General features: G+C 41.7%; 2 protein-coding genes across 21 annotated transcripts in view; both read left to right on the top strand.

Moving 5' to 3' along the window:
* LOC123520028 (cilia- and flagella-associated protein 57-like) overlaps window positions 1-761 on the top strand; it is an 11,998-nt gene extending 11,237 nt beyond the window's left edge. The window contains exon 9 of one of the 2 annotated variants that reach the window (XM_045281869.1): window positions 478-761. The gene's annotated coding sequence lies outside the window, so the exon portion shown is untranslated. The remainder of the gene's footprint in view (window positions 1-477) is intronic. The other variant, XM_045281868.1, reaches the window with a different exon arrangement.
* Window positions 762-3,328: 2,567 nt separating this feature from the next.
* The window catches only part of LOC123520026 (spectrin beta chain, non-erythrocytic 1-like), a 182,395-nt gene continuing 170,723 nt past the window's right edge, over window positions 3,329-15,000 (top strand). For all 19 annotated transcript variants that reach the window (XM_045281866.1, XM_045281858.1, XM_045281852.1 and 16 more), the window contains exon 1: window positions 3,329-3,655. The gene's annotated coding sequence lies outside the window, so the exon portion shown is untranslated. The remainder of the gene's footprint in view (window positions 3,656-15,000) is intronic.

Below are 15,000 nucleotides of genomic sequence, written 5' to 3'. Positions count from 1 at the left end.
CAACGATGAGAATGAGAATGAATAAACAGAAGAAGAAAAAGAAGAAGAAGGAGAAGAAGAAGAAGAAGAAGAAGAAGAAGAAGAAGAAACATAATAAGACGACGTGAAGGAGGAGGAGGAGGAGGAGGAGGAGGAGGAGGGTGGCGTGGTACAGCATAGAAGAGCGTGTTGTAACGTTGCACAGGGGACGAAAAAACAAGTGACGGTGTACAAGCGGAGCGACGAACAGGGAAAACAAAACAAGAGACGCTTCGATCCTCCTTTGTTTCTTTGATCCTATATAGTTTCCCTTCCTTGTTGTCTTCCTGTTTTCTGTTCCCTTTATCTCTTGCGTTTTCTTTTCTTGCATTCTTTTTTTTTTTCCGTTTCTTTTCTTTTAAGTTTTAGTATTGTTACCCAGAGAGAGAGAGAGAGAGAGAGAGAGAGAGAGAGAGTAATATAATGAAGGAACGCACTATTTAATCACTATTGTTTCAGTTGGTGGGTAAAAAAATTCAAGAAATACTCTTTCATTATGGGATGGAAAGTGATGACGATGATGATAAGAAGAAAATAAAGAAGAAGAAGAAGAAGAAGAAGAAGAAGAAGAAGAAGAAGAAGAAGAAGAAAAGAAGAAGAAAAATGAGGAGGAGAAGGGTGGCTATAGAGAAGGTGAATAGGTAAAGGCAGGCATATAAAGAAGAGGAGGAAGAGGAAGATGAAGAGGAGGAAGAGGAGGAGAAATGGGAACAAAAAAAAAAAAAAAAAAACAGGCAAAGATGAACGTAAAACGAGAGAGAGAGAGAGAGAGAGAGAGAGAGAGAGAGAGAGAGAGAGAGAGAGAGAGAGAAGTTTAGGTGTTTGTCAAATGTTACCAGGCCAGTATTTTCTCGAGTTGCTGCCAGAAGTTAATATTCGTATAGCACATTGTTTCGTTACCGTGTCAGAATGTATGTGTGTATGTATGTACCACTGAACCGTTAGAGACAATTCTCTCAGAGTGTACAGGTAATTTGCACAATATTAGAGTCGTTATGTATGTGGCTGAGAATTTGTACTGTTATGTTATAGTGAAAATTTTACCGAGTTGGTTGTTGATGTTGAGAAAAGTAGATTTATAAAAGGAAGTATAGATAATTGTGGATCTACATTACTGTATTACGTTACAGTATTTATAAAGGAAATGTGTACGATAAAGCAGACATACATAGTTAACCCTCTCACTGCCGGACACGTCTATTAAGCATCACATTTTTTTTTTTTTTTTTTGCGTTGTGACATTACGATAAATAATAATTACTTGTTCGCCAAAAAAAAAAAAAAAAAGAATAAAGCTGTGCGTATAAAGAAAAGATGCATAGTTGATAATTTAATGTTATTATATAATGATACAAAAAAAGAATATAACCTATATATATATTGTTAGCAGTCTGTGAGAAAAATGTATACAAAAAAGGTATTATAAAGAAAACATGTTTAGCTGACGATCTACATTTTGTACGTACGTTATGTTAAAAGTAATACTCGAATTGTTGTTGTTCTCAGGAAAAAGAGAAATGTTTACGATGAAGACAAAAGAATAAAATAAATTAATAAGATGACTTTTTTATGTTCTATAATGAAACTTTCACTGATACATTAGAAACTCGATTTGCAAGCATAAATAGAAGCTATTTATTATCAGTTAATCTTTCAATGTATCCATATTCGTCTTTTTCATTATCACAAGCAAGGCACTGTGAGCCAAACACAGACATTAACATTTATTATCACTAGCACAAAATATCATATCCACTATCAAAAACAAAAGATAATTACATATACAACAACACAGGAAGGAAAACTGGAGATATGTTTATTACTCGTGTCTTTCATAATAATAATAATAATAATAATAATAATAATAATAATAATAATAATAATAAAAGTAATAACAACAATGATAATAAAAATCATAAAAATAGTTTTCCTTCCTGTACCATTGCTATTTGTATCAGTGAGTGAATGAGTGAGTGTACGCTATCCTGAAGGTGACGTACGATATCGACTGAAGGCAACAGGTGGTGGTGGTGGTGGTGGTGGTGGTAATAGTGCGCGATGACTTTTATTGATTCGTTTCCGTTCCTCCTCCTCCCTTACTTTTTTTTTTCCTTCTTCTTTTACGTCTTTGCATAAATAATAAGAAAGATCTGGTGCCCTTTGTAAACTTCAGTTATATCTTCATGTGTCTGTTTACTGATGAGAGAGAGAGAGAGAGAGAGAGAGAGAGAGAGAGAGAGAGAGAGAGAGAGTCATGGATTTTAGGACAGGAAATAACTATGAGCAAGTGTGTGTGTGTGTGTGTGTGTGTGTGTGTGTGTGTGTGTGTGTGTGCATGACAATCGATTGGGTCCAAGGTCGCTTAGTCCAGTTAATTGTATAGATCCAGTCAGTCGATAGCGTAGCAAGAGTGTTGTGAATCACTGCAAGTACGTGGTGGTGGCGGTGGTGGTAGTGCTAGTAGTAGTAGTAGTAGTAGTAGTAGTAGTAGTAGTAGTAGTAGTAGTAGTAATGATAGTGTAGTTGGGTATAAATTTTGTCATAGTAAAACAAATTCAAGTGTAAGAGAGAGAGAGAGAGAGAGAGAGAGAGAGAGAGAGAGAGAGAGAGAGGGCAAAACGAGAGCAGACACCTCAAAAAAATAATAAATAAAACGGTCCACGGTTTAAAACACAAACAAAGCAGAACAGAACAAATAAGCACACAAACAAATAAAAGATAAAAATGATGGTTACAAAAAAAATCTAGGTAGGTGAGAACGACAACACTGATCAAGGTGGGTTAGTGAGTGGCTGCCCCCAAGCATACCTGGTTGTAGTCTACATGCCAGCGATGTGACCTTTTTGGCAGCCCGTGTGTGTGTGTGTGTGTGTCTGTGTTGTGTGCTGGTATACCTCGCTTGTCATGCACTGTGATTGCTTTTCCACGTAAAACACACACCCACTCTTCTCGTTAGACGACAAACAAGAAGACAATATTATTCAAGTGTTTATATAAAAGGACACGGCCTTACCTACACTGGAACCCGTGAATAGTGATCAACCTCGCGGTACGACACGTTTTCCCAGGAGGGCGTGTACGGACGTTGCCTGACGATGCCTTCTGTTCACCTTCAAAACTTCACTTCTTCAGCAAGCCACATATCTTACTGCTTATAAACCTGACCAAATCATGGCAATAGTGATAATCTGAGTTGAAGAAAGTAGAAGCAACACGCAGGGGCAGCAGGTGACGGTTCAGAGTGGTGGGATAATGACTAGCCGGGACCTGCTGACCACGGGAGTAGCGGGTAGCGCGTTGGATTTGCGCGGTAAGCAGTTGAGGCACAGTAGAGCGTCCAGTCTGTGCGCCGCTGCTCGCTCGCTATCTCTCGGCTGTAGTTTTTAGTAGTGCGAAAGCCGGAGCTGACTGAAGTTGTTGATTCGCCCGGGAGATAGTAGAAGGCAGTGCGGGTAAATAGTACATGACGGCAGTGCGCGTGTTAGTGGTGTTACAGAGAGTGTGAGGAAAAGGTTTGGGGAAAAGTCTCGTTTGGAATACCAGCTAAGGGGGCCGTCCTGCTGCCCTCGCCAACCCGCCACCTCCTCCTGGCCGCCCAGCCCATGCGGCTCCTCCAACCACACACACGACTGGAAAGGTGAGTTTGAACTTCCTTTATACCTTTCCCACTCCATGTTTAACCCTCGCAAAATGCCTGACTGCTCTTTCATCGCCGGTATACGAATGTCGGCGAGGAGCGAATGAGTGAAGGAGAGTCGCTGGAGGAATTTTTGTCGTTAGTCCTTTTGGGATGCGTGGGAGAGGCAGTTTGTGTTCTACTGGTTTAGGGCTGCGTCTCATTGTGTTACGAAAGAAATGACTCTATTCGCATGCGTCTCCACTCGAGAAGAACAGACTGAAGGGTTGGATCGTGCATTGCGTTGAGGTCCTGCCAGCCTCCCCGGGTGTCACTGGGTAGAAAGTAGTGACGGCGGTGCAGTGGCGGGCCGCGGGGCGTGTCGGGTGTGAGGGCTGATGAGGAGTGTGTGAGCGATTCATTGCGTGTTCCCTGGGTTTATGTTGACGCATAGGAGATGACATTCTTATCGACCGCTGTAGAGGCTCTGTAATGTGTGTGTGTGTGTGTGTGTGTGTGTGTAGGCGAGCACTTACTGGTAAAGGAAGAGAGAGATTCCAGTCCTCCACATCACCCAAGGGAGATCCGGTATTGCTTATGTCGGGGGAATATTTGGTGCTAATAGTTTTTTTTCTTCCTTTTTTTTTTATACATTACCAACCAGACAGGCAGACATGCAAACTGGTGATCGTGTTAAATGTTACCAGGATGTGACTTTCCTCCCCAGTCCCACGCAGTGCAATGTAGTGCTAGGTGTGTATGATTCTTGGTGGTTTATTGGTATCGGTGGATTTAGTTTCCCTCAGCATTCTCTGGGTATGATTTATTGTCCAAACATTGACGCTTTTGTATCTCGAGGCCACTTGACGTCCCTGTCTCTGCACAATGGAAATGTTTACCAAGCAGTTTTTACTAGACATCTGCTGGTGACAGTCTGCCCGCCTCAGCACCGCCACCAGTTGTTCTTGACCACTGACCATAATACTTTCTTCAGCACTCTCTCTCTCTCTCTCTCTCTCTCTCTCTCTCTCTCTCTCTCTCTCTCTCTCTCTCTCTCTGTGTGTGTGTGAAATTCATCGTCATCATTACTTTCGTTCACACACACACACACACACACACACACACACACACACACACACACACACACACACACTTTCAACCTAATCTACCCCAAACATCCCCCGAAACAGTTTTCATCGATCATTACTTTCGCCAATTTAAATTCCTTCAAATATTCATGACACGAATATCTGATAACTTGGTAGCTGTCATGACAATATAACCGGAATTAAATTTTTCCTCCACCTTCATTTCTAATCCCTGAAGTATTTTCCTGCCTGATTTTCAGATCCCCATTCTTTCATCGACACTTCTCAGAGGCCACAGATAATTAATCAGGCTCTTATCATAGTTGCCTCCCCCACTGAAGGTGTTATATATTTCTTAATATCTCATAGGAATCATGGATACACCCTTGAAAACCCCCGTTAACTTCCGTTGGAATCGGAATATGTAGAATAGTTGTTTATCTCTCACTAGAATTGTGAAAACATCCTTGAAAATCCCTCGTACTTCCATTAAACCTAAAAAAATATAGAACATTTGTTAGATTCATTACCAGAAACACGAAATTTCCCTTGAAAACTCCCGATAACTTCAAGAATAGCCTGATAACAGTAGTGGAGGTAGGACGCCAGTGTGTTTCCGAATACTGGCTAGCTAACACGAAAGTCCAGCGCACGCCTGGCTTCCTGCTGGGGCCAAGAGGGGTGTCCTGGTCGCATTTACAGACCGCAACGACGAGGAGTGCCTAACGGTCAGTCTTCAGGGAGGGAGGGAGGAACGAGTGAGTGAGTGGGTCTGTTTTAAGCAGGGACTGGGAGAGAGAGGAATGGGACGGGACTGGGGAAAGGGCGGGGCTGGCCGGGGGGAGCTGGGTTGATCAAAGAACGTTACGCCGCGGCCAGCATGGTAACGTTCCCCGCAGGCTGAGTTTAGGGAATAGTGAGGAGGACTTTTGTACGGGCTGGGAATAGGTACTCGTCTTGCAACTTGAGATTTGATGCTTGTAGGAAATGGATGGGAGTGTTGTCATGTTAGGAGGAGTGTTGTGGTAATGAGGAGGTTAGAAAGGGGAGTGATCCTATTTGTAAAGCTTATTAAGGATTATTTTGTAGGGACTTAAGGATTGCAGGTATGAAGTGGATGTTGTTATTGCCATGTTAGAATGAGTAAGGGGAGTGTTCTTACTTGTAGAAGATTGCGAATGATAATAATAAAGTTGAAAAAATGGAAGAAAAACAAATCAATGGTGAGAAATAAGACTAGGCTAGTGGAAAATGAGAAGTGGAAAAGAACAGAATTTTTGTAAGTTAGAAGTTGAGATAGGAAAGGAAGGTTGAAGGAGAGAATAGAAAGTAAAAATAGCTGATAGGCAATATTACTGGAAGAGATAATGAAAAACAAAGAACAAAGAAGTACAGACCCATAACTCTTAGTAAAGGAAATGATAATCTAGAGAAAACTGAGATGAAGAACGTGAAATAGGTCAGTATAACCCCGACAAATGAGCGGGAAAGAACAGAATATACTAAGAGGAAAACAATAAGCGAATATAGAAAAAAAAAAACTAATGCAACAATTTTTATCACGCGTTGTATGAAAAAAAAATCTAATTACAAAAAGATTTCAAATAACTTTCAGACTTTCACTGTTACTTTCGAGTGATGTGGGAATTTTTATTATTATTATTATTTTTATTTTAGCAATTACATCCAGCCAACTTTTGCCTTGTCTTGTCTCGGTGTATTAAAAAGGTAAGAAAAAAAAAAGAAAAAAAGAAAAAGAAAAGTGTGAGTGTGGGAAGAATGAAAGAGGAAATTACGAAGCACAAATGTAACTGGTAACGTAGATGGAAATAGGAAAATACTCGATGAATGAGAAAATATACTACAGTGAAGAGGAGGAGGAAAAGATTAAAAGAAAAAAAAATAGCAAGAATGCGGACCTTTTCGGGAGGGAGAGGGGCGGCTAGAGAAGGAAGAAGAAGAGGGGGGGAGGGGCAACAGAGGGTTAAGAGGGGGACAGAGAAAGAAGTAGAAGAGGAGAGGAGGGGAACAGAGGGTTAAGGAAAATACTTACGTTTGATGAGAGAAGAGAAGAGGAGGAGAAGGAGAAGGAAGAAATACGATGCACACACATATTTACGTTTGAATGGAGAAGAAAAGAAGAGAAGCAAGTTTTAAAGAGAATACCTACCCACGTTTAAAAGGGAGATGAACGACGAGGTGGAAGGAAGAAAGGGATAAAAAGTTACGAGAATACCCATGAACAAGGTGGAGAAATAGAAGAACGAAGAGAAGGAAGAGAGAGAAAAAAAAGATAGTGAAAGAATGAGAAGAAAGAGGAAGAAAACTTGAGAATATCTATGTTAAAGTAGATAGAGAAACAGAAGAGAGAGAGAAAGGGAGAAAATGAAGATAATACCATGGAGAACGAGTAGGAAGAAGAGAAGGGAAGGGAGAAAATAAGAGAAAGAGTATACCTATCTATGTTTAAGTTAAGAGGTAGAGAAACAGAAGAGGGAGGCAAGCACTGCTATAAAGCCGAGAGTGATGAGGAAGAGGACATAACAGTCAGGCTGGACCCAACACTTGCACGCCACCACCACCACCACCACCACCGCGCCACACCACGCCACACACCACAGCTCTTCTAACGGTGTCGGCAGCGGGGAGTAGGTACTGGTGGCGGTGGTGTTTGACATTTGTTGAGCAGCCTTGAGGAGCGTTTGGGGGGCGTGGCAGCTGCATTCACCACCACCACCACCACCACCTTCACACGGTACTTTTGACAGCGCTAAGTGATGCAATTTCTTTCTCTTCTCACTCACTCTCGTTTAATTCAGAAATCTGTGTCATTTTATATATATTTGTTTGCGCACATATTAAAGACGAGGATGTTACCGAGGTAATATATTTTGAGTCTTTGTTTTTCCCTTATTATATAGATAAGTAATACGCTTCGAGTATGAATATTAAATTATCGCGTGTGTGTGTGTGTGTGTGTGTGTGTGTGTGTGTGTGTGTTGGAAGGGGGGTGAGCCGTTAGTTAGTAGGTACCAAGGAGAGATCGAAGTGACAGTCAGGGTAGGCAGGCAGGCAGGCAGGGCAAGGCAGGCAGGGTGGAATGTCAGAGGGTGGAGTGAGGGAGTGAGGGCAAAGAAAGAGACCCTTAAGTTAATGTGGTACAGCCAGCCAGCCAGCCAGGGAGGGAGGGAGGGAGGCAGGCAGAGACAAGCTGGTGAGGAGTGGCGGGTGGCAGCTAACTGGGTGGTGATAGTACTGAATTGTTGGGCGCTCTCTCTCTCTCTCTCTGGCGAAAACTCCATTCAAGATTTACTAAGACAGTTGATGTGTTGTGTGTGTGTGTGTGTGTGTGATGGTTGGTTATTTGGTTCATTCATCGTGGTGGTTCGTCTTCCTGACAAAGGCGGGGCTGGGGGAGTGACCTCAGTGACGCTGCGGTCTTCAGGGTGTTCAGTCTGATAGCCTGTTAGTGCTGGGTCTTCTCCTCACGCGATGTCTGCACGGGAATGGTGATTAGTGGCGGTCGTGGTGGTGGTGGTGGCGGCGTTGATGAGGGTAGTGGTGGTGGTGGTGGTGGTGAGGGTGGTGGTGATATGTTGATTGTAGTGATGACAATTAGTAATGTTGCTGCTGCTAATGCTGTTACCACCACCACCACCACTACTACTACTACTACTACTACTACTACTACTACTACTACTACTACTACTACTACTACTGTTCTTGTGTTAATCTGTCTACCTGCCTGCCTGTATGTCTGTCTGTCTGTTTCCCTGTCTGTATATGTAATCAATTTGTATCTATCTATAGCTGTGTGTCCCTGTTTGTCTATTGCTGAGGCATTCCTGATATGTTTCCAGAGAGAGAGAGAGAGAGAGAGAGAGAGAGATTTAGGTTAAATAATGATTAGACTTGCACATAAATATGAATAATGAATGAAGGGAATGCTGGAGGAAGAAAAATCGAGGTCAAGATGAAGTGATAACAACGGAAAAAGAAGAAAATGAGAAAGTGAGCTAAGTAAGAGTAAGTGAAACAACAAACTCAGTGAATAAATGAGGGTAAAAACAAGGACGTTGAGATGACAAAGCGTAATAAGGAGAAGAGGGGAAGGAGACAGAGAAATGGAGAGAAATGGTAGAATGAGACTTTAGTGAGTTAAATACATAAACAAGTAGATGTGTGTGTGTGTGTGTGTGTGTGTGTGTGTGTGTGTGTGTGTGTGTGTGTGTGTGTGTGTGTCTGGTTAGTCTAATGCAACAGACTTACTATTGTGGGGGGAGGCGCTAATATTATGGTGTGTGTGTGTGTGTGTGTGTGTGTGTGTGTGTGTGTTAATAAAGTGAGTCTTGTTCTTGTGGTTCTCTTTAATCAGTGTGTGTGTGTGTGTGTGTGTGTGTGTGTGTGTGTGTGTGTGTGGAGGCCGTGTGCTGGTGGGTACCCGTGCCTCTCTACCCCTTCCACATCCTTCCCACCCCACCACCACCAACAACCGCACCCTCCCACCCACTTCTTCAATTAGGCTTCATTCCTGCACAAAGACTGGAGTGGCAGTGAAGGAAAAATAAAAGTATCACAGAAGCAACTGCATAAACACGGCCCACCACTTAATTTAACACTTAATATTTGAAAGCTTGTTGCAACACTTCATTGGCGTCGACCCGTGAATGTTGGTGTGTGTGTGTGTGTGTGTGTGTGTGTGTGTGAGTTTGAGTTTCAGAAGCCCTTCAAGGTGTACCTGTGTGTGTGTGTGTGTGTGTGTGTGTGTGTGTGTGTGTGTGTGTGTGTGTGTGATACATACATACATACATACATACATAGACAGTCACGTGTACATCCAAACAGTAAACTTAGAAGTTCGAATTAAGTTTTTTTTTTTCCTCCTCCTCCTCCTCCTCCTCCTCCTCCTCCTCCTCCTCCTCCTCCTCCTCCTCCTCCTATGAACCCTCTACGATGTCTCTCACCATCATTTGCACACACACACACACACACACACACACACACACACACACACCCACCTACCTCTAAGTACCAAAACACTCTAAACTCCCAAATCCTTATAAACACATAAAATACCACTTTCCTATACCTCTCCCCACCCTCACCCACCCACACCCATCCTCACTCACCCTATTAAAGCACCAGGCCACTTCACCACCCCTCACCACGCGCTCACCACCAGCTTGCTATCAACACACGTGCTCACCGTCCCGTCTCTTCCGCGTCCCCCCCCAACCCCACTGCCACCGTCCTGCCTCACTGCCTGGTAAGTCGCCGCCTTAGCTCTGCCACGTGAAGAAAAACAAGGAAGGCTCGCTTTTCTTCGCTTTTCTCAGTGTCTATGTGTTGTTGTTGTGCTTTGGTGTCAGTTTGGAGTGTTAGGGAAGGTTAGGTTTGTCTGTGGGTGGTGGTGATTGTGGGTGTAGGAATGTGGGTGTGTTTCTGGTTGTATTTTTGTTTTTGTAGTTTTTGTGTTGTGTTCCTGTGCGTTGTGTTGTGTTGTCTGGGAGCGAAACGATGTGGGAGTGATTTTTGTGTATGGCTATTTGGTGATTTTGTGTGTTTTATGTAATTTCCTGTTGAATGTTGTTAATTTATGGTTATGTATTTCGTTTTGTTTTCATCAGTTCGGTTCGTAACTTGGCTTTGTATTGGGTTTGGATTACATGTATATTTATTGATCAATTTTTAAATATTTTTGACATACATCACGTCGTTTTGTACTTTGGCATCTAGTTATCTCATCACTTTCAACCATTCTGCACTTCCATTTACGTAAAACTCTCCTATTAGCCTCCATTCCTTGCATAACTCTACCTTGAGCACTACTAGCACTAATATTCACCACCTCATACTTACCTTCCACTTTGAATCAGCAGTTGTGAGGGGCAGACTTACGATTGACTGACTGACACTGGCCACTAAACTCTCTAACTCCCATACATTCAAGGCATCCCATTTCCATCTACTAATCTTCATGGTACCGTTTGAGTGGCGGCGGTCACCATCTGCTTAATGACGGTCGTGTATGCCTACGAGTGACTGAACCAGAGAGAGAGAGAGAGAGAGAGAGAGAGAGAGAGAGAGAGAGAGAGAGAGATTGTAGTCGTGGATGGAGTGAGGAATGTTTTTGTAGGAAGTAGTGACAGTGGTTTTGGTTATCATGTAGTATTTGTACTGCTATTATCATTCCTTGCTGTGTGCTGTAAATCATCTTGGCTCGTGGAGGAGGAGGGAGAGAAGGAGAAGGGAGGGAGGAACAGGAATTGGAAGGGGAAGAGGGAAGTAAGGAGTGGGGAGGAGAAGAGTAGAAGCAGGATGAAGAGGGAAAAGAAGGGGAGAGGGAAAAAAGTAAGGAATTTGAGGGAAAGAAGAAACGAAGCAAAAAAGATTAATGAAGGGAAGAGTGGCAGAAGGAAACGATGGAAAAAGAAGAGAGAAGGGAAGTTGAGTAGTGGGAAGAGGAGTGGAGGAAGAGGGAAGGGAACACGAGTGGGAGGAGGAGGAAGAGGAGGAGGAGGTAGGTAGAGTCATTGTCTTGTCACGGATGGGCGGCGGGAGTGATCGCGCCGCTGTATATTGTTATTTCGAGTATTGTTTGTCATGAGGGAAGAGAGACTCGTGTTTTGCCGTTCCGCCGCGCATCTGCATTGTCGATTTCCTGAGCGTTCGTTACCCCAGCGGAAGTTGTGATATTGATACTCTAAAGAAAGGTTCATAATACCGTGCTTAAATGCTATCATGGTTCATTAACTTGGCTGTTTTATGCCGTATTGTTGTTGATCTTGTGATTTGAACAGGAAGGGTTGGTGTTATTTTTATGAGCTGTTGTGAATTGGCTGTACTTTGATTATTCTTGGTGAAATATGATGATGAACCTTGTACTTGATTATTCTTATTCTTGTTAACCTCTTCAATACTAGACCCATTTTTGCCTTGAAATTTGTGTACCATTAGACATTAGACATTAGAAAGGGTCTGTGGAGGTCAGAAGATTAACGACCACAGTCTTCACCATTTCAGTTCCCCACATAAGTTTCTGAAGGTGTGTAAAATCACCAAATAGTAAATAGAATGAATGTGGAAAGGCGTCATGGCATTGAGGGGGTTAATATGGTATGGTAAGAAGTGTAATTTTGTATATAAGGTTTGCGTTGGCATAGAACAACATAAAGGCTGATAAAAAAGACTTAAGGTCCCAGTCATCAAAGAATAAGTGAAAAGAAGATTATCCAGAATTACATATGAGGAGAATGTAATAGCTCTGGAAATCATGTATCTATTTATTTATTCGGGTAAAATGGAAGTATAGAATGCTTGTTGAATTTTCCTACGTACAGAACCTGCTTCATTATTTCAATTAAGATAGGGAGAAGTGTGATATACCTCTCAAAATTAGCAGTGTAGTACAGTTCCTGATTAATTGTTCCTGTAAAATCTCTTGAAGTTTGCAACACCTGTTAAAATTACTTACACCTGTTAATTACCTACCTGCCATGTAACTTTGTTATCTTTAAGTTTTGCTCACTAATATGTGCGTATGTTTGTATGTATGTCTCTCTATTTATCTATTTGTATATCTGTCTATCCTTTCAATTATTTGTATATCTATTTATCTATCTATCTATTTATGTATCTATCCATCTATCTAACTATCTATCTATCTATCTATCTATCTATCTATCTATCAATCAATCAATAACACTACCTAATCCATTATTCCAGTAAAAACATGAGGCTAGACTGTTAACATTTGCCCAGTCCAGTAATGCATTAGCAAAAAAAAAAAAAAAAAAAAATTTTATATATATATATATATATATATATATATATATATATATATATATATATATATATATATATATATATGATAATGAGGAACTTTAATAACTTCAAAATTAGCGATCTACTCGGTGAATGCAATAATTATATCCTTGGTGGCGTCTTGTGTCTCATGATTCCTTTTGGCATAATGAACTCAGCGGGTTGGCGTGAGTGATGTTGTTTGGGTAATCCTACACGGGTTTATTGCTAATGATAAAACTACAGCGCGAGACCTTGTTTGCTCCAGGCCTGCGCTTGCTGCTGAGTGTAGATTGCACGAAATTACTCTTTTAACGTGCACCAAGACGTCTTATTTATTTGTTCAGGTGTTTATTTATGTACTTATTTGTTGGTTTGTTTGTTTATTACTTCTTAAGCATGAGGAGGAGGAGGAGGAGAAAGAGGAGGTAAGTGGCTAAGATTGACTAAGTTAGAGGTAGGTAGCTTTTCTCTCTTAGAATTAGGCACGTGAGGAACTGGACTAGTAAATTTATGCTTAACTAATTCATTATACCACCATCTTTATCATGTATATCCTGTAGGCATCGTTAAAACACTCGTAGGACCACTAATGAAATAAATAATGGAAGTGGTGATCTGTCTTATTAGTTTTTGCTTTTCATAACGACTTGGTCTACAAAATATATGCTTACTGATTCATTATACCACCTTCCTTACCATATATCCCCTGGAGGCTCTATTAAAACTCCCGTATGGCTGCTAATAGGATAGATAATTGAAGTGGTGATCAGTCTCTGCCCAACACTTAGGCTACGGCCATTACCTGTTACTAATCACCAGCGCTTGATGACTCACGTTACAGCACAGTGCCTCGTTAAACTATCCTTCTGTATTGGCATTTAGCATGGGACCATTTTCTCAAACATTTATGCGTCGTTCTCTCCACCACACTCGATGGGTTTTAGTTAGTCACACAGGTCTTCGTGGTAGTTTTTTTTTATGGTTTGAGTGACGGAATAATGAGATTTTTACATTTTTAAGTGAAGAAATATCTTTGAGAATCCAGCCAATCATCTCTGTGGCGGTTTGTGCAAATAGTCATGGTGAGAAAGAGGAGCGTTTTTGAACACGGGGCTGACTAACCTTCACCCCACGTCACATCTCGCCTTACATACAGTACAGTGTGTCACTCAGCTACTCTTATGTATAGGTAGACACATGTTTTGAAATATTACATGGAGTCGTATAGGCGGAAAAAAAAAGAGGAGGAGGAAAGGGTAGAGTTTTAAGTGAACCAAGAATTAAAAAAAGAAAAAAAAAAACTAGTTTGAAAAGAAAGCTCTTGTTCTCAGCACGAGTATTTTCAAACGCCACGATGATTAGCAGGATTCTTAAGAGTGTCCCCTCAGTAATAAAACAAGTCAATGTATCCTAGAACAGTAAAAAAAAAAACTTTAAAACTCAATGTCATTCCAGCCAGAGCCTATTGAAAGCAGTCAAGGAGCGAGCTCAAGTGTTGGAGGATTATGGTGTTAGGTTCGGTAGGCTGGCTGAGTCGGGTTCCCAAGCCTAGTGTGAGCAAGGTGGTCACGGGTGGCGGTGCCTGGCGGCGGCCAAGGTGCGGCACGGCGCTGCCAGACGGAGGAGATTGGCTGGTCTGTGGTTGCTGTGGGTGAGCAGGTTAGGGGAGGGGGTACACACACACACACACACACACACACACACACACACACACACAGAAATAGCATGTTGACAACAAGAGATTAGAATTAGCATGTATAGGCAATGTATGACAGGTATAGATGATCACACACACACACACACACACACACACACACACACATGAATTAAGCGTAGACAAACATACTTACTCAAGGACAGATTAAGATTAGCATGCAGACACTCACTCGCATGAGAAGACCAACATGTACACAGAAATACAGATGGAAGCAGTGACGTAACAAGAAACACACACACACACACACACACACACACACACACACACACACACACACACACACACACACACACACACACACACACACACACACACACACACACACACACACACACACACACACACACACACACACGGTGACAAGTGCAAGTATCACAGACGGGTGTGTGTGTCATACGTACAGACAGACAAACAGACACACGCAAGGGATGAAATATGTACACCTTACAAAGCTGAACTGAAATGTCAATTCTACTACGAAGGAAGATCAATGCAGAGAGAGAGAGAGAGAGAGAGAGAGAGAGAGAGAGAGAGAGAGAGAAAACCACTTTTAAATAATCATACTTAACAAAAACTACTGCTTAAATAAAAAAAAAAATAACGACATCTATAATATGAATAACAGAACATTTCTTAGCCAATCTTTTCGATCCCTATCATTACTGCTTAAGATTTGCCTTCATCACCTGCACCTCCACCATTCAGTTTGTGTGGGGTGACAATAGAGATCAATACTGCACGATAACCAAAATACA

This window comes from Portunus trituberculatus, chromosome 46 (genome assembly GCF_017591435.1).
Source record: "Portunus trituberculatus isolate SZX2019 chromosome 46, ASM1759143v1, whole genome shotgun sequence".
Classification (NCBI taxonomy): Eukaryota; Metazoa; Arthropoda; class Malacostraca; order Decapoda; family Portunidae; genus Portunus; species Portunus trituberculatus.
This window is presented reverse-complemented; position numbering and strand designations above follow the sequence as displayed.